Here is a 25,647-nt window from a genome sequence, read left to right on the forward strand (position 1 = left end):
GACACATAGATCATGTGATGAATAGGGTGACATAAGCACCATTAATCAACTATATACCTAGACTGCGGAACAAAAGGTTAGATCTAATGGGTTTCAGGCAGCCACACTCCGGGCCACATTCTACCTAGAGCGGTTTTGTGTATCAAGTCGTAAATTGACAGAAAAATGCCTATTGTTTGGATGCTTACTATGTTGTGACATATGTTAATGTCCTCGCAAAACATTAGTGATCTCGTATTCCTTACATTTGCATAACACAGTTTACAGATATGTTTTACAAATTACATGCCATGTTTTCATACAAGTATACAAACATTCTATACGAAAACTCCATGAATTCACACCAACTTTTGTTGACGATTTTCAAAACTTACATGTATTTCAGGGAACTAAGTGGATGTGTCGAGGTCTCTTGCTCAAGAATGTCGTTTGTGTTTCTAGTTGTAATGTGTCGAGGCTCCAATGCCACTTTTGTTGGATTTGCTTGATAGGTCCGAAACGATCCGGTTTCAGTCTTGGTTCGGTGAAAAATACTGAGACGGGTGATTCGAGCCAATAACAATCGATAATAAACAAGAAAGATTGAAACTTTAATGATTGTACCAAAGAAAGTTTCATTGATTTGATAAAAGAGATACAAAGATAATCATCCACCCCGGGTGAGCTCCCCTGGGGTGGTGGCTCACAAAATACACACCCTCCAAGTGAGGTGTAGTACTTTATATATAGCCCCTGAGCCTTGTCCTCCAAGCAAGCCGCCCCTTGCATGGAAAACCACCTAAAGACGCTGAAAAATATAAACTATATAAAATAAACTCGCTACATCATACGAACAATAATACCGCTAATAAGGTCGCCATAATTGATAACATCATTCTCTAATTTGACCCAACAATATTCCCCCCAGAATGACGCTATCAATTCTTCAAATGATCTTCATAAGTATGTCTGACATCGTCTTCGAATCTTCACAAATCGGCTAAATACCCAAAATCTTCATTGTCGTTTTCCCCCGCAAATGTAGACCCTCCTATATCTTGTCGATCAAAGCTCCTTATCTTACTTTTGAAGATACAATTGTAATAGGCATATGATAGGGTTCGAACTCCAATGATAAAAATTAAATAACTAGCTTCATCATGAGAATCTTCAATTCTGTCAGATTGCATTTAGCTCCCGATCCAACGCTAAAATCGCCAATAATTTATTTGGTGACAAAAACACAAAACCCACCAAAGTCGCTGGCCCGTAAAATAATCTTGTACTCCCGGCCCACCAAAACCAAATAAATATCTCAAATGACCAAACACTTAAAAAGCAACACATAGTAAAAACCCTATTATCCCAACAAAAAAATAAAGCTAGGCCACCATTCACAATCGATCCGTCGATTCACTTGGCCCCTAGATGTTTAATAATTACCGGCCCATTATTGTGTTGACACACTAAAACTTTCACACCATAACCCATCCAACAAGTAACAAACCCAACGGCAAACTTGTGGGCCATTTGAACATACATTTGAATAATTAAATTCCCAGCCAAAATATAACATCGCAGCCCATCAATGAAGCCAAAAAAATAATAATAATAATCGTCACCTGATTAAATCTCATTTTGCTGAGAAAGTGACATGGCTGCAACTTTCAATTGAAATGTCCAACCAATATTTAGAGTAAGACAAATAAGCCCATAATTCAATGCCCAACCTAATCATTGGCGCATCATCTCCCTAGCCCTAGCCCATGAAAAACGTGTTCCACCAAACCCTAGCCGACAACATCCAAAGTCAGCCACCATCTCCGGAAAACAACATCTCCGATGAACAAAACGAATTCCGACACCTTTAAAATCCCTGGCTAATAACTTGCACCGTATTCAGCCACAAACCACCTTTGGCTAGTAAACAACTACATCGGAACCACCCATGGCATTATAGCCTAGTGGTATCTTAGTGGTGGGATAAGGCTTATGACCATCAGGTTATGGGTTCGATTCCCACAAAGGGGGTTTTCCTAGATTTATTGGGTTTCCTCCTGAATTGGTGTATAGGCATTATTGCCTAGTGGAGATGGATATGATCGGGTGGTTCTGCTGGTGGCACGATGATATTTCAGTAGTCCGTCAGTGATCCAAATTTGCCGTTCAAAAAAAAAAAAAAAAAAAAAAAAAAAAAAAAAAACTACATCGGAACCTGACATCACCATTGTAACAACTACAAGCCACCACCATCTTTATAACCATCAACAATCCGAACAAACAACATTAATAGACCCCACTGCTTAACCCATCACTGTCAACTTCGTTGTTCTCTACAGTGGCCGAAAGTAAGAGGTTTGTTTAGGAAAGTAAAAGTTACCTCATCGACGATAACCACCGGAGTGAGCTTGTACCACCACCAGCATTTACGGTAAATGATTTACCGCTGAAGTATTATCTTCATTGTTAACCTCTATTGTCGTATCCGACATTCATAAACGTCACCGGTAAACCTCAACTACGACCACATCTCCGTTATCTCTTACCGCTGCAACGTCATCGGTCACCACCCTACACCTCCAACCACAATAAACTAACCAGCAAACAAACAAATCCAATAAATATAAAGACGTTAAACATCATTTACTCAAATCCAATGAACACCATCTTTATTATCTTTCCCATTTGTTATTTCTTTCTCTGTTTCTTTTTCAAAGAGAACACACACACTTGTGTGTTTCGTGAATCAACAAACAAAAAATTATTGCTGGATTAAACAAAACACAAATAAAGGCGCTGGAACCAAACAACCGAGAAACTTTCTTTGTCTCTCTCTTCTTTCTTTCTCTTTCTTTTACGTCACCGGCGGGTTTTCTGGTAAAGCTCCGATCAAAACCGAAACTGAAACGAGCCACCGAGGCACTGATACCAAATGATAGGTCCGAAACGATCCGGTTTCAGTCTTGGTTCGGTGAAAAATACTGAGACAGACAGGTGATTCGAGCCAATAACAATCGATAATAAACAAGAAAGATTGAAAATCGATAATAAACAAGAAAGATTGAAACTTTAATGATTGTAGCAAAGAAAGTTTCATTGATTTGATAAAAAAGATACAAAGATAATGATCCACCCTGGGTGAGCTCCCCCGGGGTGGTGGCTCACAAAATACACACCCTCCAAGTGAGGTGTAGTACTCTATATATAGCCCCTGAGCCTTGTCCTCCAAGCAAGCCGCCCCTTGCTTGGAAAACCACATAAAGACGCTGAAAAATATAAACTATATAAAATAAACTCGCTACATCATACGAACAATAATACTGCTAATAAGGTCGCCATAATTGATAACATCATTCTCTAATTTGACCCAACATTGCTCGTTATATCCCGCTTCGTTATGGAGATATAATGAACAAAACCTTGATATTTGTTCTTGAAATGAAGTTGTTGACTTTTCAAACAATTATCTTAAGTGTGATGTAAACTTTAAACTTAACTTTTGTTTTGGATATTAACTATCAATGGCATTGTGGAGTTGTTTTACATTCATGTAGTATGTTCACCTATTGTATGCAATGAGAACCTTTCAGGATCACACCTCGTGCTTCCGCCTTAGAAAGGGGTGTGAAAACTCTTGATGGAACTCTTACGATACAAAGCTGATATTTTTAATGGGCTTGTGTGTTTTGAGTAGGATAGATGTGACAAAAATGTAGGTTGATGATCATGGAAGATGTTTTTAATGTTTTTATTTTTATAGATATTGGTGAATGATTTGTAAATAGGTCATTGATGATAATTTTAATATATATACTCATGTTGGGTTAAAGTTTATGCCTACTAGACTACTAGTACTAGCATATTAAGTTACTAATCCCTACATATCCTTAAGTTCAAGGGTTAATTAGTATTTAGTATAAAGTATTTTAGAAGGTAGTTATGAAGTTCGAGGACCAAAGATGACAAAACAGAACTTAGACAACCAACACCCCAAGGGAATCAATGTGTCCCTTGGGTCGCACCCTTTGGATCGACGGCAGCAAGGAAAGAAGAAAGGGACATGCCTCTTCATGTTTAATCACATCCACAAGATCAACGACACAACCATTCGTAAAAAGACAAGTCTCTACAACCGCACATTTTAGTTTAGTATAACTAGGGTTTCATGTCCAGTTGTAAAGCATTCATGTATTCAGATATTTAGTTTATATCCAAGTTCGATTCATGTTCTAGAGATCAAAGATCAATTGGGGCCAACAGCATAGCATATACTCGAATATACGGATTGCCCAGCATTATGCTACAAGATATTACATTAATAGGATTATGAACTTGGGTGATCTTACTATCTCATCAGTTTTATGTTTCTACTGACCGAAGTTAGAAAATTTACATAAAACAGAGTTTTACTATTTTTTTGTGACATGGAAAGGAACAACGAACATTCCCCGTTCACTACTAGAAAACTACTACTATTCCTACCAAAATTTCCTACACATTTCCTACGAACGAAAATACCGACACTTTTCCCACGAAATTCCGACAAACAAGAAAGGGTCTTAGTTTTGTGACAAAAAAAGCGACAAAAAAGCCACAAATTGTTATCCGTAGGAAAAGTGTCAGAAATTTCCCACGGATTTCCGACGGAATTCGTTTTCATTTTAAATATTAGTCGGAAATTCGTAGTAATCGGTATGCGTAAGAAATGTGTCGGAAATTTTCAACGGAATTTCGACGGAATTCGTTTTTATTTGAACGCTTAGTAGGAAATGCGTAGGAATCCAATTTATTGTAAAAAAAGTTGTCATAATAAACAAAATTAATGATATTAAAATATAAATTTTATTATTTAATAAAAATATATGTTATTTCTAAATTGATTCCGTAGGATGTGTTGGAAATTCCGACAGATTACTCACGGAATGGATAATATTTTTTTTTGTAATACACATATACGTTATTTTTAAAACACATTTATATATCTGTAGGAAATGTGTAGGAAAATACTGACGTAATTCCTACGAAATTTGTTTTCATTTTAATCATTAGTAGGAAATGCGTAGAAATCCAATTTATCATAAAAAAATATTTATAATAAATAAAACTAATGATATTAAAATATAAAGATTTATTATTTAATAAAAATATATGTTTTTTCTAAACTAATTCCGCAGGAAGTGTGTTGGAAATTCCGACAGATTACTCACGGAATGGATAATTTTTTTTGGAATACAAATATATGTTATTTTTAAGACATATATATATATATATATATATATATAGGGTGAGGTTCCAGCGTGAACAACATCCCTGGTGTGAACTGCGTGAACGTATCTGGACCGTTGATTAATATGATCTTGATAATTTAAATTAGTGGCATAATTGTAATTAATAGGCTAGTTTTTATTGTTTTATTAAAAGCAAAAGGGTAAAATTGTAAATAGATTAATTAGTCATTTAATATAGATTGCTAGATTATTTCCGTAATAAAATATCAAATCCCAAGATTTCCTATTATTTTGTTACTGAAATATCCCCTATATCTTTAATAAAATATCATATCCCCATTATAATCTAAATCCCCCTCTCTCTCTATACTCAACGGCGACAAGAGAAAAAACGGTCATCGGCGCCGGAAGATTGTCAATCGCCGGAAAAAAAGCTTCTTCTCCAAGAGTCAAAGGTACACATTGAAAATCCTATTCTTTAATTGCTTTAGAAAGTAGTTGCATGTTGAGTTACTTTTATTAATGAACTAAGAACACCAATCAGAATTAGGGCTTGAATGTTCTGGTATGAAGTTTGTTTAGTTACAAATCTTATGTAAAAAGTTCGGGTTAATCTGTTAATTCGAAATAGGTCTTGAATGTTTGTTTTTGTTGTTGTTTTATAAAGATTGTAGGAATGTTGGTTCATGTGTATGTTGAAACGATCAGTACACATGTGTATGTTGTTTAATTCGAGATGTACACCGGTGTACATAGTTGTAATATGATAATTTCTGTTTTGTTGGTTTATTATGTTGAGTAAAAAGTTTGTAATAGAAAAGGAGGTGGAAGTCGAGGAGTCTAAAGGGATGGGAAAGCGGAAGAAAAAGATTTCGAAATATGGGCAGTCTCCGTTCATGAACAGATCCGTGAATATCGACTCCTGGTTGGACCAAAACGAGAGGGTTTTATGGAGATATTTGTCAAGTTGCGCGAGCGACACTGAGTATGTGTACTTTTAATCTGGAATTATTGTTAATTTTTTCATATGTTATGTTAGTATTTATAATTTTTGTTGTATGTTAGGGTCGCCCAACCAAAGCAAAAGACAGGGAAAAGAAATGCGGTTGAAACGGAACTGAACTAGGTTGCGAGGATGAATGCGTAAGGATCATTTTCCTTTTCGAAAACTGCATGATTAGTCAATGTACACACGTGTATAAGCTGGTATATTCCACGAAATATACTAACAATCAATTTATGTTGAAGAACATGTCTGGAACTATGGTGTACACATGTGTACGATATAGTTTGTACATTATACACATGTGTACTAAAATACACACATAAGAGTTACACATGTGTACACCATGAATGGCTATAAAGGTCTGTGACCTGGTGCATTTTTTTGACTTTCAAAAAACTCAGAGTTGTATATAATTTACCCAAAATGTAAGATTTGTGTTGGTGCACTTGTGTCTGTACTTTGTCTGTATTCGGTCTGATATAAACGATGTCCTGATTTGTATTGTAAGTTGACCAAGTCAACCATCCTCCGGTTTGACTTGGACAACAGTTGAAAGATGTTCTGATCGAAGGATAGCCTCGAAGGATACACCTGATCCTTCGAGGTGATCGAAAGATATGGTTCGACCATGGTTCGACCATTAGACCTCGAAGGATGATCCTTCGAGGTCCACGCTGATCTTTCGTGTAACATGTGGTCGACAGATGATCCTTCGGACCATCTGTCGAATCCTTCGAGCAGACCTGCTGAGCTGGGTATATATACCCATGCATGTGTTGAGAGTTCTAGGGTTCTGCCATTTTCACACACCCGAGAGATAGAAGCTTAGAGAGCATTCTGCCCAGAACTCACACACACACTTAGAGAGTTTATAGAACACTTCTGTAAACATTGAGCTTGTAACCGAACCTTCATTTGCATTAATACGACTAGTGTTAATCGGTGAATCTTTGTGTGTTTGTTTCTCTACTTGCTACTAACTCGGTTTGCTTGCTAGCTTGGATTCCGCACTCGCTAGTAGGTTTGTATAACAAGGTTTAGGTTCGTAATCCTTCGCGAAACAGGGACCTACAAGTGGTATCAGAGCTAAGGCTCTTAACCTTGTTTAAAACCGGGTTTTTTACAAGTTTTGGTGTGTTGAAACACTTGGTTTTGCACCTGTTTTTACTAAGTTTCTTGCATTTTCTTTGAGTAAAAACGTGTCTAAACTAACCGGGAGTGGTCAGGTTGGGTTGGGTAACATAAAAATTGGTTTTTAGAAAACCTTGTGTTTTCCGGTGGTATTCCGGTGTGTTTCCAGTGACTGAACTTGAGGATAAGGTTTTGCCTTTTTGGGTATAATTTTTGAAAGTCAAAAAGTTTGGTGGAAAGTTGTGCAGAAACATCCTTTCTGCCGAAAGCAACTTCACCAACCCCTGTCACCTTTTCACCAACCTTTCACATCAGATCAGATTGTGTCAGAGCTCTCGAAAGATATCTTTCGACATCGAAAGATCATCCTTCGATATCTTTCGATCAAGGAGGGCTCGAAAGATTTATATCCTTCGACCCATCCTTCGAAGTCTGAAACATATCCTTCGACAGAGGAATCTTTTCGAAAGATTAGTGTCCGAAAGATTAGGATCCTTCGTATTGGTGAATCTTTCGAGATCTGTTATTCGAAAGATAAAGAGTTAACTCGAAAGATAAGGATCTTTCAAAAAGGAATCCTTCGAGCTCTTGAATCCTTCGAAGTCATTGTTCGAGAGTCAACAGTAATCTTTCGAATACTGTTGATCCTTCGAACAATAAATCGATCTTTCGACTGTGGTCAGTTTATTGCTAACAAGTTTCTGTGATTTCAGATCCTTCAACCAGGATCCTTCGGCTGTGTATCTTTCGGATCATTCTTACTTAGCATTTATTTTGCTTATCTATCATGAATCCGAGTTGGTGGGGAAGTCCGGCTCCAGACAGTGGAAAATACATGAATACTAGTCAATCTCCATCATGGGCCGAATCTCCGGTATCTACATCCTCACAAACAAATGCCACTCCAGCTGGTCAATGGGCGTTTGTTTCAAATCAAACTCCGAGTATTCAAAGTCTTCTTCTAAGCGAAAGTGAAACCGGAAGTTTGAACAGGCCTCCAAAGTTGATGCATCTTCATGAATATCCAGGATGGGTTGATCGTTTCCATACATACATTCTTGGTCAAAATACAGAGTTGTGGTTACGGTTCATTACGGAATTCGATCAAACTATCGAGGTTGCTGCTTCTTCGACAGCTACATTTGCCGATCTTCCTGATGATCAAAAGAAGACGTATGACTTAGAAAAGAAAGCATACGCTATTCTTACTCAAGCACTGAGCAAGGATATTTATCATCAGTTCGTCAGTTTCAAGACTACGAAGAAGCTGTGGGATGCCTTGAAGACAAGAGGAGTAGGTAATGAAGCCACACGTCAACTACGACGAGATCTACTGAAGAAAGAATTTGATGGCTTCACATGTATGGATAAGGAGTCCTTAGGAGATATGACAAGCCGTTTCTATCACCTACTTACTGAGCTGACCAACTTTGAAGTCACAACGACTCCAACAGAGGTGGTAAAGAAGTTTGCCGATGCATTGCCTCCTCAATGGAACAACTTCCTGGAAATCTTGAAGTACAACGGAACGTTGAGAACTACCAATATCAACGATTTCGTGCAGCTTCTGGAGAACAAGGATCAGGAAGAAACGTTGAAGGCAAAGAGAGTTGCAGTGCCACAGAATCCAGAGATGTATTATGGCACCTCCACTACTTCATCTGCAAAAGCTGGATCACATGCTCCACTTCAAACGGCGTTTGTCACAAGCACGGATATGTATGGCAATCCAGTGCAAGTTCCTGTAAAGCCGCCTCCAACCACAGATCTGTATGGAAATCCAATACAACCACCTCATCCTCCTCCTGCTCAACAACCTCAATATGCATGTTATGGAGGAACATCATCTGCTGCAGGTCAACAATCAAAGTCAAGTACAGTACAGCTCGACACGTCAAGCTTCTCTAGAATCAGTGTAGAAGTAGCTAAGGAACACATGGAGCTGCTTAACACTGTAGTGAGCGCGTACTGTGGGTTGATAGAAGGTCAGATTGGAAACATTAATCTGACACAAGAAGATTACAGGCAGATTGATAAGGAGGAGATGGACTTGATGGACATCAAGTGGGCCTTTGCGAGTGCTGTGAGAAGAGCAAAGGATTGGATGGAAAGTACTGGAAGAACCAGCTTGGAAAGTAAGCGAGACACCAAGTATGGGTTCGATAAGCAAGCTGTTAAGTGCTTCAACTGTGGTGAACGGGGCCACTTTAAACGGGAATGTACAAAGCCAGCCCAGCACGGGAATCAAAACCCCTTCAGGAACCAAGGCAACCAGCAGAACAGAAACAATGATCGTACATTGGTGCCTGTCAACAACCAAACCAACCGAGCACTTGCAGTTCAGGTGGATGAAGGTTGTGACTGGTCAATCCAGTTGGGTGGTGATGCTCCTGATGGAACAGCATGTTTTGCTCAGATTGTGAAGGAGCTGGTTCACACCAATGGTGGAGAATCTTCTGCCAGTGGTGATGAATCGTCTGAAGATGAAGACTCCTCTGGATACAGCAGGAGTGTTGATGAAGAATCATCCAACTCTGGTGATGATCATGTGGGTGAGACATCTAATGTTTCGGATGATATTGACATTGATGAACTCTTGGGGGAAGCTGTAGCAGAAACTCAAAGAAGATCTATTCTGGTGGATCAAGCTGCTTACTCTTCGTCTTCTCTCCATTCAGCCTTTATGGCTAATGTCGACGGTTCATCAAGTCAGGTATGTGTCGATGAACCCACTGCTGTTAATTGTGATGAATGTGCTAGGTTGCATGCTAGATGTGCTGATCTTGAGAAAAGTATGTCTGAGTTGCAAGGCAAACATGATGCTTTACAAGCTAGTTTGTTTGACTTGCAAGACAAACATACTACTGTGAATGAGAATTTGAGTGACTTGCAAAGTAAGCATGACGCTTTGCAAGAAAAATATGATGTGACCTTTCTCCACAATCAGAAGTTGACTGTGGATCTCTCTAAATGCACAGAAGCCAACATGTTTTATGAAAACCATGAAAAAGAATTTAAGTCAGTAATTGAAACATTAAAGAAGGATAAAACTGAACTGACTAAAATGGTTTCAAGAAAACAAACTGATATTAATTTGTATATATCTCGCCTTGAGAGTATGCAAAAAGAGATGGCTTGTGTGAAAACCGAAAGTGATGCGATCCAACTCAAGCTAGACAGTTATTTGAGTTCTAGCTATGTGTTAGATCACATCATTGACGTTCAGAAGGAAAAGAGAGATGTCACATGCATTGGCTACAAGAAGTGTCCACCACCAGTGAGACATAATTATGATGCCATGCCTGATGAAGAGGACAGGGTTTTCTTTGAACCTACTGTGCCTCTAGATGTTAAGGAGTTTGCTGCAGGACTCGGATACCAAAAGGAAGTATCCTCAGATTCAGATGTGTCAGCAGATACATTTGTGAGTGCTGAACAGAATCAAGATCCTCCAGTTGTGATTGAGGATGCTGATTCGTCTGATGATGAATCTGATGATACTGTCCCAGCAAAGTCTGATGCGGTAGTCAAAAATGAGGACATACCTCTTGAGAATCACATTCTATGTGATCCCCCTGTCAAACCCGCTAAGACTGTTGCAACTGAGTCCTCATCTGCAGGAGAGCCGGAGAGTGTGAATTTGCTGTACACTCTAGTTGGTGATGATAAAATTTACTCAGACAAAGATTTTCCCATTAAGAATGTTAATCAATCCTTAATCTGCAAAGTCTTTGAGAATTCGACAAGTAAGTTCTTGGGAAAGGCAGGACCTAAAGTTACAGTCACACAGTGTCCTCCAATCCCAAAGGCTGAAGTTCGAAAGCAATTTGGCAACAAGAAATTGCCAACAGTGCCAACTCAGCAAAATCACACCAAACCCAAAGGTAAAGTACCGGCTCCAGTGCAAAAGAAGCCGAATCAAAAGAAGAAGAAGAATGTTAACTTTGTGAAATCGACGGGAACAGACAAAATTGAAAAGTTTGAAAATCAATCTAACTTAGATTTTGTCAAGAAAGCTATTGTCGAGAAAAGAAATGAACCAAGTAGTTCAAAACCTAGTACCTCGGGTTCACAAAGTTCAACATCATCGGCTAGACGATCACATGATTCTTCGGGGTTTGTAGAACGAAGATCATGTTTTGAGTGTGGAACCATTGGGCACATTATTAGAAACTGCCCATATCTTCATAAGCAGAAAGGAAAGGTTGATGATCCCCGTGGTAAGACTGACCGTAAGCCATCTGTTTCCACAAAACAAGATCCCCGACTTGTAAAAGAAAGGGAAAAGAAACAGAAACGGCAACAGGTCAAGAAAATTGAAAAAGCGATTAAAACCGATGTGGTTCATAAACAATCTGTTGTTGTAAAACCAGAAAATTCTAAAACTTCAAATCATCAAGAAGTTAAAATTTTAAAGAAAAACACTGGTGAAACCAAACAGACTTGGAAACCAAAAACGGTTGTTGAATCAGGGGGACCATCACAATTCACCAACCATCAAAGACAAGAAGTTATTGTCATTGATGAAAATGGAAGACCCAAGACCACAATGGCTTGGGTCCCCATCTCCAACTAATTCATTTGAGTTCATGTGCAGGGTGCTTCAGGAGGAACTATCAGTAGTCATTGGATTGTTGATAGTGGGGCATCCAGGCACATGACAGGCGACATGAAGCTTCTCTACGACGTTAAATCTATTAGAGGAGGTTATGTTGCTTTTGCTGGAGATAAAGGTGGATACATAACGGGTGAAGGAATGATATCTAACGGGATTGTCAGCTTTGACAAGATCAATTTTGTGCAACAACTTGATCACAATCTTCTTAGTGTTTCTCAAATTTGTGACAAGAAATTTTCAGTCCACTTTGATGCTAATGGATGTTATGTGCTGAAACCCGGCTTCAAAATTCCAAAAGAATGGATTCTCTTGTCGGCTCCAAGGATAAATGATTTGTACGTCCTTGACATGAGCCAGGCTATTACTACGTCTGCACAAGCAACTTGTTTCGTTTCCAAAGCCACAGAAAAAGACACTATCTCTTGGCACAGACGAATGGGTCACATTCACTTACGCAAAATGAATCATTTGGTTTCAAATGAATTGGTGAATGGTGTTCCCCTCAAAAATTTCCATCTTCAAGACATCTGTGTTTCGTGCCAGAAAGGAAAGCAAACAAAGAAGAAGCACCCTACAAAGAAGATCAACACAGTGGCAGTTCCTCTTGAACGTTTGCACATGGATTTGTTCGGTCCTGTCAAGCACAAGAGTATTCGGGGTGATCAATACTGCCTCGTGGTTACTGATGATTATTCAAGATTTTCTTGGGTTGCGTTCATGGCACACAAGAGTGAAACCTTTGGCATTATCAAAAACTTGATCATTCAGATTGAGAATTTGTATAAGTTGAAGGTTAGGCGGATACGTAGCGACAATGGTACTGAATTTAAGAATCATTCCATGATGGAGTTCTGCACTTCAAAAGGTATTCTTCATGAGTTTAGTGCAGCTTATACTCCTCAACAGAATGGTGTCGCTGAACGTAAGAACCGCACATTGATCGAGACTGCTAGGACAATGTTGGTAGAGTCACAGTTACCCATTCCATTCTGGACTGAAGCTGTGGCCTCTGCATGTTACACATTGAACAGAGTCCTTACAGTCAAAAGACACAACAAGACCTGCTTTGAGCTTCTTCAAAAACGGAAACCAGATTTGTCTTATCTCGAACCGTTTGGAGCTCCATGCACAATCATCGATCCTAATGGAAAGTTTGGGGCAAGAGCAATTGATGGATACTTTCTTGGGTATGCCACCCCTAACTTACGAGTCTGGAATCTAGAGACTAAAAGGGTTGAAGAATGGTCTGAGGTCAGAGTACAAAGGCACACCTTGCCAGTCAAAAATCCGGGTCAACCTTGGATGTTTGAGTACGATGACTTCTTCAATTCGATCAATGTTGAAGCCGCTGAAGAAAATGCTGCGGCTAGGATGTTTTTCGAGAGTGACAATGCAACAGTCTCACCGGTGGTTCGTCCAATTCTTGTGAATCAAGAACCATCGTCTTCGGTGAACAACAATACTCTCAACAATGAGGATTTTCATGATGCAAACGAATTGAACGAATCTTCAGAGGATGATGAATTTCTAGATGCAGATCAAGAAGCTCCTACAACAGCAGTTCATGGTACTTCAGAGGGTACTCCTCCAGTAGATGCTCATAGAACAGCTGAGGCTACTGCATCATCCTCTTCGTCAATTCCGGGTCTTGAATTGGTTGTTGATCTTAATCTTAACAACCTGGGTATAAATGTTCCAGTTCCAGATAATCCAGAAACAAGGATTCATAATACCCATCCTCAACAAAACATCATTGGAAATGTGCAAAGTGGCGTACAAACAAGAAACATGTTGCGAAACAACAACAATGCAGGCTTGTATGCAGCCATTCGAGAATCCGGACAACAAAACGACTGGTCCTTCGCGTGTTATGTCTCACAAGAAGAACCAAGAACGTGGAAAGAAGCCTTGAAAGATAATGCTTGGGTTGAAGCAATGCAGGAAGAACTGCAACAATTCCAGAAGCTGGGTGTCTGGAAATTAGTAGAAAAACCTGCTGGATACAAGAAGATTGGTACCCGTTGGGTTTTCAAATGCAAAAAGGATGACCGCGGAGTTGTTATCCGAAACAAAGCTCGTTTAGTCGTTCAGGGTTTTCGTCAGATTGAAGGGATCGACTACAACGAAGTCTATGCACCTGTTGCACGTCTCGAAGCCATTCGAATCTTTCTAGCCTATGCGTCCTTCAAAGGATTCAAGGTTTATCAGATGGACGTGAAAAGTGCATTTTTACATGGTGTGGTTGAAGAAGAGGTGTACGTCGAACAGCCTCCAGGTTTTGAAGATCCTATCCATCCCGATCGGGTTTGGTTGCTCAACAAAGCTCTTTATGGTCTTCATCAAGCACCACGAGCTTGGTATGCAACCTTATCTCACTATCTGCTGGAGAACGGTTTTCGTAGAGGTCTTATCGACTGTACTCTTTTCATCAAGGAACAAGATGGAGATCTTCTTCTAGTACAGGTATACGTTGATGACATTATTTTTGGTTCTACTAATGATGTCTTGTGTAGGGAATTCGAGCGCATTATGCAGGATAAATTCGAGATGAGTGCTATGGGGGAAATGACCTTCTTCTTGGGCCTACAAGTACAACAAACGGAGTCTGGGATATTCATCCATCAGACTAAATATGTTGGTGACATCTTGAGCCGGTTCCAGATGTCTGATGCAACGCCCATTGGTACCCCATTGCCAACTAATCACGGAATTACTCCAGACTTGAAGGGAGAAGCTGTTAGCCCTTCTATCTATCGCGCCATGATCGGATCTCTCATGTATCTCACAGCATCAAGGCCAGACATAATGTACCCAACGTGCCTGCTTGCTAGATATCAAGTTAACCCGAAGGCCTCACATCTTGCTGCTGTTAAAAGGATTTTTCGTTATTTGAAGGCGTACCCTGACACTGGTCTGTGGTACCCTAGGGATAATAACTTTGAATTGGTAGCTTTCAGTGATTCTGATTTTGGCGGATGCAAAATCGACGGCAAATCCACAACGGCTGGATGTCAGTTCTTAGGAAATCGCCTAGTCACATGGCAGTGCAAGAAGCAGACGTGTGTAGCTACATCAACCTGCGAAGCTGAATACATTGCTGCTTCAAGTTGTTGCTCCCAAGTTCTTTGGATCCAACAACAAATGCGGGACTACGGTTTTGAATTCCTAACTACTCCTATTTACGTTGATAATTCTGCTGCTTTAGATATCACTAGAAATCCTGTGCAGCATTCAAAGACCAAACACATCGAAATCAAATATCACTTCATACGTGATTGCTTTGAGAAAAGGCTAATCGATGTTGTTAAGGTCCACACCGATGACCAACGTGCCGACTTATTTACCAAAGCATTTGACAAATCAAGATTTGACTTTTTATTATTGGTAAACGGCATTAAGGTCAAGCAAGAGTAAAACCAACATCGGAAAATCATTTTTGTAAATACCTTTGTGTTTTTAAATTTATCTTAGTTTGTTGATTTTAGGGGGAGTAAATCCAAAAATCGGAAAATCCAAAAACATCGAAAAATTCAAAAACACAAAAACAATAGAAAAACAAAAATGAGTTTCCTGGCGAGCAAAAGAGAAAATGATAGTACATCAGTGGTCTATCCAAACCTCTTTAAACCTTAAATGAAAAACGATAAGCAGCTCTATATAAGATGTATCGGTAGGCTCACAATCATTTTAAAGTGTGCAGGGTGATATAAATCTTAATCGACTGAAGACCAGGTGGGAACCATTCATTGGCATATGGTCTTAGTACCGAAATTTCGTTTGATAGATTGCCGAGGTTCTGAGATATTCGGTCTTTATGCTGCTTATCATCTGGGTATCATGGTTGTATCTTTTACCGAAAAATAACGGGGACGCAAGTCTAGATCTTCCATGATACTATACATACGTGTACATATTGCATATTGCATTCGACCTCAATAAGTGATAAACAATCACATGTCCAAATCAAATAAGTGATAAAATATCACATTTTTCCGGGTGTCAAGTTCGTCTCTCTGCTGTACGGAAGTACTGACCTGTTCACGGACTTGCACCTGTGCCCTCATGCATACGAAAATCAAGTTCCTCATCAATAAGTGATTATATCACATAGGACTTGTTTTCAAATCAAAATAAGTGAGTATCTCACAATTTATACGGTCAAACAGATGATAATCGGTATACTCACCGGTAAGATGAACACTCGTGCATACCTTGATACGGGAATGTGTCGTGATGTGGATGAACACCGGTCGGTAAGTATAAATCATACCTTAACGTATCCCCTCGCCATGATTACATCTGATAAGTTGAGCTTAAGTGGACAACAATACCGATAATTGTTATAGGATGCTTATCTTAATGTTAACTAACTGAACAACAAGAGTGTTTTGGCATGACCGTACACTGATATGATTCTCTTACCCTCGAAACTCGCAAAAAGAATGTTTGTATATATTTATTTATTTACTGTTTAACTTTTATTATTTCTTTTAAACAGTTTCGTCGTTTGGTGCATATCAGCACGACATTAGCGGTGATGTCGTTTGATAACACTCAAAGGATTTTAAATTGTTATCTTTTAATTTCAAAAATACCAAAAAGATTTTAGGCGTGTTTTAATATAAACTTTATAAAAGCCAAAAAGATTTTATTTCTGCTTTATTTTCGATCGTACGATGTTGGAGCTCAAGTCTTCGTTACCTGAAACCTGACTGAAAACCGAACTGACTAAATCTTCATAAACGGTCAAAATTTGCAGATTTTGAAAGTTAGAATTTAAAATTGATAAATTTATTAAACTTTCAAACTGTCGGACGGTGTTTGATTTTGACATGGTCACTCGTGTGTCATTTGTTTATACTATTCCAAGCAGTTGTTCTCATTACGCGTTTAGATTTCTTGCATGTGCAGATTCTAAAGGCTAGGAGAACATGGTCGATGACAAGCCTTGGAATGAAGACACGACGAGAAGGCGCTCAAAAGATGAAGATGATCGAGTTGCCGCTGGCCATCATCAACACCACAAGGATCTCACTTCATAAAGATAAAGTCTTTTCACGAGCATAACTCAAGGGGGAGCTTATGTTAAGGGGGAGTTTGTCAACACACTTCCTACATGATACGGGTAGTTTGTTGATACACTCTCTACTTTCAAGACGTGAAGACTTTGAAGATCCTCCGGCATTGAAGACATGATAGGACATCAGAGTCTTGAAGACCTGAAGACCAAAGACTGTCGAAGTTCCAGACAAGTCTACACTTTTAGAAGAACAAGACAAAGCTTAGAGATCAAAGACAAAGCTACAGCCAAGGGGGAGTTTGTTGGTGCACTTGTGTCTGTACTTTGTCTGTATTCGGTCTGATATAAACGATGTCCTGATTTGTATTGTAAGTTGACCAAGTCAACCATCCTCCGGTTTGACTTGGACAACAGTTGAAAGATGTTCTGATCGAAGGATAGCCTCGAAGGATACACCTGATCCTTCGAGGTGATCGAAAGATATGGTTCGACCATGGTTCGACCATTAGACCTCGAAGGATGATCCTTCGAGGTCCACGCTGATCTTTCGTGTAACATGTGGTCGACAGATGATCCTTCGGACCATCTGTCGAATCCTTCGAGCAGACCTGCTGAGCTGGGTATATATACCCATGCATGTGTTGAGAGTTCTAGGGTTCTGCCATTTTCACACACCCGAGAGATAGAAGCTTAGAGAGCATTCTGCCCAGAACTCACACACACACTTAGAGAGTTTATAGAACACTTCTGTAAACATTGAGCTTGTAACCGAACCTTCATTTGCATTAATACGACTAGTGTTAATCGGTGAATCTTTGTGTGTTTGTTTCTCTACTTGCTACTAACTCGGTTTGCTTGCTAGCTTGGATTCCGCACTCGCTAGTAGGTTTGTATAACAAGGTTTAGGTTCGTAATCCTTCGCGAAACAGGGACCTACAATTTGGGGTAAGGTTGAAATGTGATGTGTACTCGGTAGTTGTATTAGTGGTAAAAAATGTTTAAATTTATTCTTTAGATTGCAAGATTAAAGCTGTGTACTCATGTGTATGTGCTTTGTTACATATGTACTTGTATGCTTGTTCTTTGCGGGACATACGGATAACTGAACACATTATTAATCATACTGTCTTCTTTTGGAGAAAATTGGTATTCAAAACTGAAAGCGGCGTTGGGTTGTACCATTTTCAAATGATAGATTTACAACCAAGTAGGTGGATCAATGATGGAGTAATAAATTGCTTTGCGTCAATGCTCAACTATGAGGAAAAGGATCGAATCAGCGGATCAAATATGTTCGGGCATGCTGATAAAGTAAAAGGAACAAAGCCGCGATTGTTCGGCCATACAAATTGTTTTGTAAGTGATACTTTGTATTATAATTGTGAAGATTATGGTAAAGTTTGCGTGGCCGATTATTCAAATGTGAGTTGGTTGTTATTTGTGCGTTCAGGACGAGGATATCTTATGGAATGGGAAGCACGGGGATGCTGGGCGTGTTGAGAAATTCAAAAGTGCCACGTTCTTGGTTGTTGACCAAAAAGAATCGTTAACGAGTTTGTCCGAGTATTGCGTCGTATGCTTTCCTATACTTGAGCACGACCATTTTCACTTGGTGTGCTTTGATATGGAAAGAAACGCAATAACGGTAATTGACAACATGGACGCTCGCGAAAGCCCCATTCACCTGATCAACGACGACAACTTCTTCCAAAAGACAACGCCTTACAAAGTGGTATGTATCATTTAAATACAAAAACTAGTTCAGCTGTTAGTGAACACATTGTAACTGGTTATTACATGATGTTTTGGTTTCAGAAAGACATTTTCTGTAAGTATTTGAAGATGATGGATCATCCTAAGAGTGCAGAAATTGAGATTGCGGACGTGGTAAGGTTGGGGTTTGAATGGAAGACAGTCAACAACACCGTGGATTGCGGAGTGTTTGTCATGAGGCATATGGAGACGTGATTCGGGATAACTGCCGATAAGTGGGATAGTGGCTTCCCACTATCCCATAAGGAGAAGAAGGCGACGTTGACACGTTTGAGGAAAAAGTACGCAATAAAGCTAGTTACTTCAGAGGCCAACAAGCACCGCAGACGCGTATTGGATGAAGCAGCTGAACATGAAAAAGCGAACGGAATAGGTCGTTTTTAGTACGTCTATATTGGTTGACAATAGTTAACGTTTTTTGGTTTTAATTTTTGGAATGTAGTTATTTAACGCAAATGTGGTGATTGACATACTCAGTACAGTTTGATGGTTTGGTATTTTGTTACTTTTTGAAACAGTGGAATAAAAGTTTATTGCGTATAAGTATGGTTTTCTGGTTTGTCAAAGTACTTGACAGGTTGTTAATGTACGTAATGTGTGTGCTGTGTATTAAATTTAATTAAAGTAGGTACACATGAGTACTTGTGATGTAAAAATGCAAGTACACTTGTGTACAACGGTAATAGCAGATAAGTACACATGTGTACGGTTTTCATGTTTAGATTTTTCCAATAAACAGAAATGTTGCTTATGTCTTTGTGGACCTTTTTTCCATCAATATAATACATGACATGTCGTTAAAGAAAAAAAGATATAACTGTAAGTGATGGATGTTTGTTAAAAAAGATTATGAAATATATGATATGATTTTGTAACTGAAGATTCTATATGGAGGTTGTGTACGATTCTATAAATGTCAATGTTGTCAAAATTGTAACTGAAGACATGATAAGTTTTTATGTTGTTTAGCATTGTGTGTTTTATATTCATAGTTCTACGATGGTGTGTTTGAAGTTTTTATGGACTATTAGAGTTTGAATATGGTGTTTTAGTAATATTCATTCTATTATTTGTGAGTTTTAGGTGTGTTTTATGCCCGAAATTATTGTGTTTTATGACTTTTTACACTTTTTAGGAAAAACACACTTTCCGTAGGATCCCCACTCTATGTATATATATATATATATATATAGAAAATGTGTAGGAAAATACTGACGCAATTCCTACCAAATACGTTTCCTTTTAAAAATTCGTCATATATCTGTAGGAAAATAATAAATGTAATAGTTCCGTAGAAAAGTCGTAGGAATCCATACAGGCCTTAATACGGTCTATTTTCGTTCGTAGGAACTATGTAGGAAAAACGAATACATTCCGTTGGAATTGTGTAGAAAGAAAATAAATTTCCGTAGGAATTGTGTAAGAAAATTAAAATATATAAAATATATATAATAAAAACAAATATAATTGATTTAAACACAAAATATTAAAAAATAAATATTCCGTGGGAAATGCGTCGGAAAGTTAAGGAAATTAATTCCGTGAGAAATAAGTAGGAGAATTCTAACGAAACATTTGTGTGGGAAAAGAGTAGGAAAATCCGTAGGAAATGCTTCAGGAAAAAAGTACCCGCGAGCAGAATTCCCATAGACCATTTTCGTGGGAAATCCGTGGGTAAAGGCAGTTACCCACGGATTTCCCACGGAAATTAACGTGGGAATACTAGTAGTTTTCTAGTAGTGGTTGTTATCAGGTTAAACAGGGACCGGGTGGTAGTAGTGAGCTTGTTTTTTCTATGAAAGGTCCATTCAAAATTGGAGAGAACTTAGCTCTTGTCTGGAACGAGTATGGGTGGGACAAGGCATCAAATCTACTGTATGTAAATTTACCTACAGCTCTGATAAAAGAGACATTCGCCATGATGAATAGGGTGTCAGTGATGACATATTTGACTTTTTATAAGCATTGAGCATCCTGAACTTGTAGACAATGTTGGGTTAATCTTGATGGGTCGGGTCAAAGTCGGGTAGTAGGAAACCAGTCGAAGCTATGGATTCGAGTCAGCAACAGATTGGGTCTAAATGGGTTTTTAATCAGTTAACGAGTTAATGAAGAAATGGTCTAAGTGTTAGACCGAGTTTGTTGGTCCAAAGCAGGAGTACGTGGTCTATTATGCATGTTTCTATTTGTTCTTTTAATTATAAATCGGGAGTAGCAGTAGGTCTTTTAATTGTACCATTTGTTTATTGAATACAGTGATTTTCATTTCCATTTACTTTATGCAAAGTTACTTTCATATACATACTTACGTGAGTGTTTTTGAGTGTGGGGCCTGAACCAACAATGATGTTTATACAACTGTATATATGCTGGCCGTTCCTGCTTTTGCTGCTCTGGTTCGCCAAGGAAACAAAGTTAAGGAAAGAATGCACATAAACTTAAAGGGGTTTGCCAATGGAACTGTGCTCACTTATCCACTAATTAATTACAAAGCTTATACAGATTATGCGTTGGAGATGGGGATATTAAGGTGTCCTGACATAAATGCATCAACTTGATCGACCATTGTGTGAATTTGCAATAAAGCCGCGTGGCACTGATGGAACAGTCTCATATGCGTTGTAATTTTCAGTTCAGTAATCTCTATTGCGGTCCTGGCACGATCAATTATTATGATATTATAATAATTGGAAGCTTGCGCGATGATTTGTCAAACATAGAAACACTTCTTAAAAAGGAATCAGTTCGACAAGCTCTTGGAGTTGTAGATATAGTGTGTGTTTTTCGTAGCAGAAGCATATGTCAGTGTTTTCTAATGGATTGGATGAAAACTCTTGAAGTTGGCATTCCTCGTCTTCATGACGGTGGGATTAAGTTGCTTAGTATATGGCTGAACTCATGACCACATCTATAACTGGCTCGGTAATTTCAAATGGGTTCATGGTACGGAAAGGAAACAAAAGGAACAGTTGATAAAAGATTTTTTAGCATTCATTATGAAATTGATGAACCCGAGCAAGGTCTTCAGATTTTATCATCTGATGTTATCCTTGCGGTCAAGGATTTCAACAAGAGGGGGATATTATACATATATACATTTGCAAGTTGGATGAATTGGGAGGTTTTTTTTTTTTTTTTTTTTTTTTTATTTTAACCTTTAGTTTTCAGCATTAACTCTTACAAACCCTTAACTTTTTAAATACTTTTTAATCGAGTTTTACGTCTTTATTTTTATTTACGTGTAGATATAAACTTAAGTTGATTTACATTTCAACATGATTTTTTTTTGTCTTTTTGTGGTTTTGTTTGTTTTTTTTTTTAATTTTAACCTTTAATTTTCAGCATTACTCTTACAACCCTTCAACTTTCTAAATACTTTTTAATCAAGTTTTACGTCTTTATTTTTATATACATGTCGATATAAACTTAAGTTGATTTACATTTAAATATATTTTTTTTGTTTTCTCAACTTTTAGCATTGAAACTGACAACCCTTTAACTTTCTAAATAATTTTGTAATCAAGTTTTATGTGTTTAGATTTAGTTACATGTGATATGAATTCAAGTTATGTTTTGAAATAAATTTTATTTTTTCCCCGGAAATGAGTCTGCTTGGATACATTAAGTTTTCAGTTGTTCTACGTTTTGACGTAAATTTTGTTCCGAAACGAGTTGGGTCAAAATTTAATACATTTTCATTAGACGGTATAAATCTGAGCCACTATACGTTTCGACACCGCCGCGTGCCGTACCATTCTTTAACTTAAATAAAACACTATTTTCTTACGTGCTTATTTTTATGTACGTGTCGGTAAGTTGATTTATGTTTCGCGTAAATTTTATTTGAAAATATGTCAAATCAAATATAATATGTTTCCGTGCTTATTTTTATGTATGTTTTTAGTTGGTTTACGTTTTGACATAAATTTTTTTTTTTTTGAAACCAGTCAGGTCAAATTAAATGATAAACGCCTTCCTATGAATTTATTTTTGGGTATTCAATGCATACACTTTTACAATGACATACATTTTTGTGCTTTTCAAATATATAGTTGTTAAATGCCTTTTTTCTACGTTTAAATTTTATAACAACCACCCGGAACACGCAACTTTAAAAAAAGGTTATCTCATCGCGAAGCGCGGGTATAATTTCTAGTTGATATATAATTAATAAATAGTAGAGGGGTCTTTTGTAAATGAGAAATATAGAAGGTAGATAATGTAACATTGCACCCAACTATCTGGTTAATACAGGTCAGGTCAGTGAACAGGTCAGTACTTCCCTTTTCACGGAGGATTACGAACCTAAACCTTGTTATACTAACCCACTAGCAAGTGCGGAATCCAAGCTAGTAGGCAAACCGGGATGAAGCAAGTAGAGAAACAAACACACAAGGTTTCACCGATTAACACCACTGTATTAATACGTATGAAGGTTACGGTTACAAGCACAATGTTTACAAAACCAAAGATGTAAACTCTCAAGTGTGTGTGTGTGTTTCCAGCAGAATGCTCTCAAGCTCTCTATCTCTTGTCTGTGTGCATCTATCTTTCACACTACACTGCATGGGTATATATATACCCAGCACAGGTTGTCTATCTCGAAGGATCCGATAGATGGTCCGAAGGATCATCTATCGAGGACAAGTCATTCAAAGGATGAGCAGGGACCTCGAAGGATGATCCTTCGAGGTCTAACAGTCGAACCATATCTATCGACTATCTCGAAGGATCAACAGTATCCTTCGAGTCTATCCTTCGGGCCTATCCTTCGAGACAGACTAACATATTAAACATATGTCAACTGTTGGCCAAGTCAATCCGGAGGATGGTTGACTTGGTCAACTTACAGACTACCAAGGACATCGTTTATATACAGACCGAATACAGACAAAGTACAGACACAAGTGCACCAACAAACTCCCCCTTGGCTGTAGCTTTGTCTTTATCTTCTATAGTTGCGGACGCGTCTCGAACTTCGACGGTCTTTGGTCTTCGAGTTACCAAAACTCTGATGTCCTTTCAAGTCTTCAATGTCGGAGGATCTTCAAAGTCTTCACGTCTTGAAAGCAGAGAGTGTATCAACAAACTACCCGTATCATGTAGGAAGTGTGTTGACAAACTCCCCCTTAACATAAGCTCCCCCTGGAGTTATGCTCGTGAAAAGACTTTATCTTTATGAAGTGAGATCCTTGTGGTGTTGATGATGGCCAGCGGCAACTCGATCATCTTCATCATTTGAGCGCCTTCTCATCGTGTATTTATTCCAAAGCTTGTCATCGACCATGTTCTCCTAGCCTTCAGAATCTGCACATGCAAGAAATCTAAACGCGTAATGAGAACAACTGCTTGGAACAGAGTATAAGCAAATAACACACGAATGACCATATCACAATCAAACACCGTCCGACAGTTTGAAAGTTTAATAAATTTGTCAATTTCAGTCTTTAACTTTCAAAACCATGCAAATTTCGACCGTTTATGAAGATTTAGTCAGTTCGGTTTTTCAGTCAGGTTCCAGGTAACGAAGACTTGAGCTCCAACATCGTACGATCGAAAATAAAGCAGAAATAAAATCTTTTTGGCTTTTATAAAGTTTATGTTAAAACACACCTAAAATCTTTTTGGTATTTTTGAAAGTAAAAGACAACAATTTAAAATCCTTTGAGTGTTATCAAACGACATCACCGCTAATGTCGTGCTGATATGCACCAAACGACGAAACTGTTTTAAAAGCAAACAATAAGAGTTAAGCAGTAAATAAATAAATATATACAAACATTCTTTTTGCGAGTTTCGAGGGTAAGAGAATCATATCAGTGTACGGTCATGCCAAAACACTCTTGTTGTTCAGTTAGTTAATATTAAGATAAGCATCCTATAACAATTATCGGTATTGTTGTCCACTTAAGCTCAACTTATCAGATGTAATCATGTTTAGAGGATACGTTAAGGTATGATTTATACTTACCGACCGGTGTTCATCCACATCACGACACATTCCCGTATCAAGGTATGCACGAGAGTTCATCTTACCGGTGAGTATACCGATTATCATCTGTTTGACCGTATAAATTGTGAGATACTCACTTATTTTGATTTGAAAACAAGCCCTTTGTGATATAATCACTTATTGATGAGGAACTTGAATTTCATATGCATGAGGGCACAGGTGCAAGTCCGTGAACAGGTCAGTACTTCCGTACAGCAGAGAGACGAACTTGACACCCGGATAACTGTGATATTTTATCACTTATTTGTTTGGACATGTGATTGTTTATCACTTATTGAGGTCGAATGCAGTATGTAATATGTACACGTATGTATAGTATCATGGAAGATCTTAGACTTAGTCTATTTATAGAAGCAACCATGATACCCAGATGATAAGCAGCATAAAGACCGAATATCTCAGAACCTCGGCAATCTATCAAACGAAATTTCGGTACTAAGACCATATGCCAATGAATGGTTCCCACCTGGTCTTCAGTCGATTAAGATTTATATCACCCTGCACACTTTAAAATGATTGTGAGCCTACCGATACATCTTATATAGAGCTGCTTATCGTTTTTCATTTAAGGTTTAAAGAGGTTTGGATAGACCACTGATGTACTATCATTTTCTCTTTTGCTCTCCAGGAAACTCATTTTTGATTTTCTATTGTTTTTGTGTTTTTGAAATTTTTTCGATGTTTTTGGATTTTCAGATTTTTGGATTTACTCCCCCTAAAATCAACAAACTAAGATAAATTTAAAAACACACAAAGATATTTACAAAAATAATTTTCCGATGTTGGTTTACTCTTGCTTGACCTTAATGCCATTTACCAATAATAAGAAGTCAAATCTAGATTTGTCAAAAGCTTTGGTAAATAAGTCGGCACGTTGGT

The 25,647-nt window shown here is 38.2% G+C and overlaps 1 pseudogene; it reads left to right on the top strand.

The window, feature by feature from the left end:
• The first annotated feature begins 21,121 nt into the window (after positions 1–21,121).
• LOC110887998 lies at positions 21,122–21,946 on the top strand (annotated as a pseudogene).
• The last annotated feature ends 3,701 nt before the right edge of the window (positions 21,947–25,647 follow it).

Source organism: Helianthus annuus, chromosome 11, assembly GCF_002127325.2.
Source record: "Helianthus annuus cultivar XRQ/B chromosome 11, HanXRQr2.0-SUNRISE, whole genome shotgun sequence".
In the NCBI taxonomy this organism is placed as follows: Eukaryota; Viridiplantae; Streptophyta; class Magnoliopsida; order Asterales; family Asteraceae; genus Helianthus; species Helianthus annuus.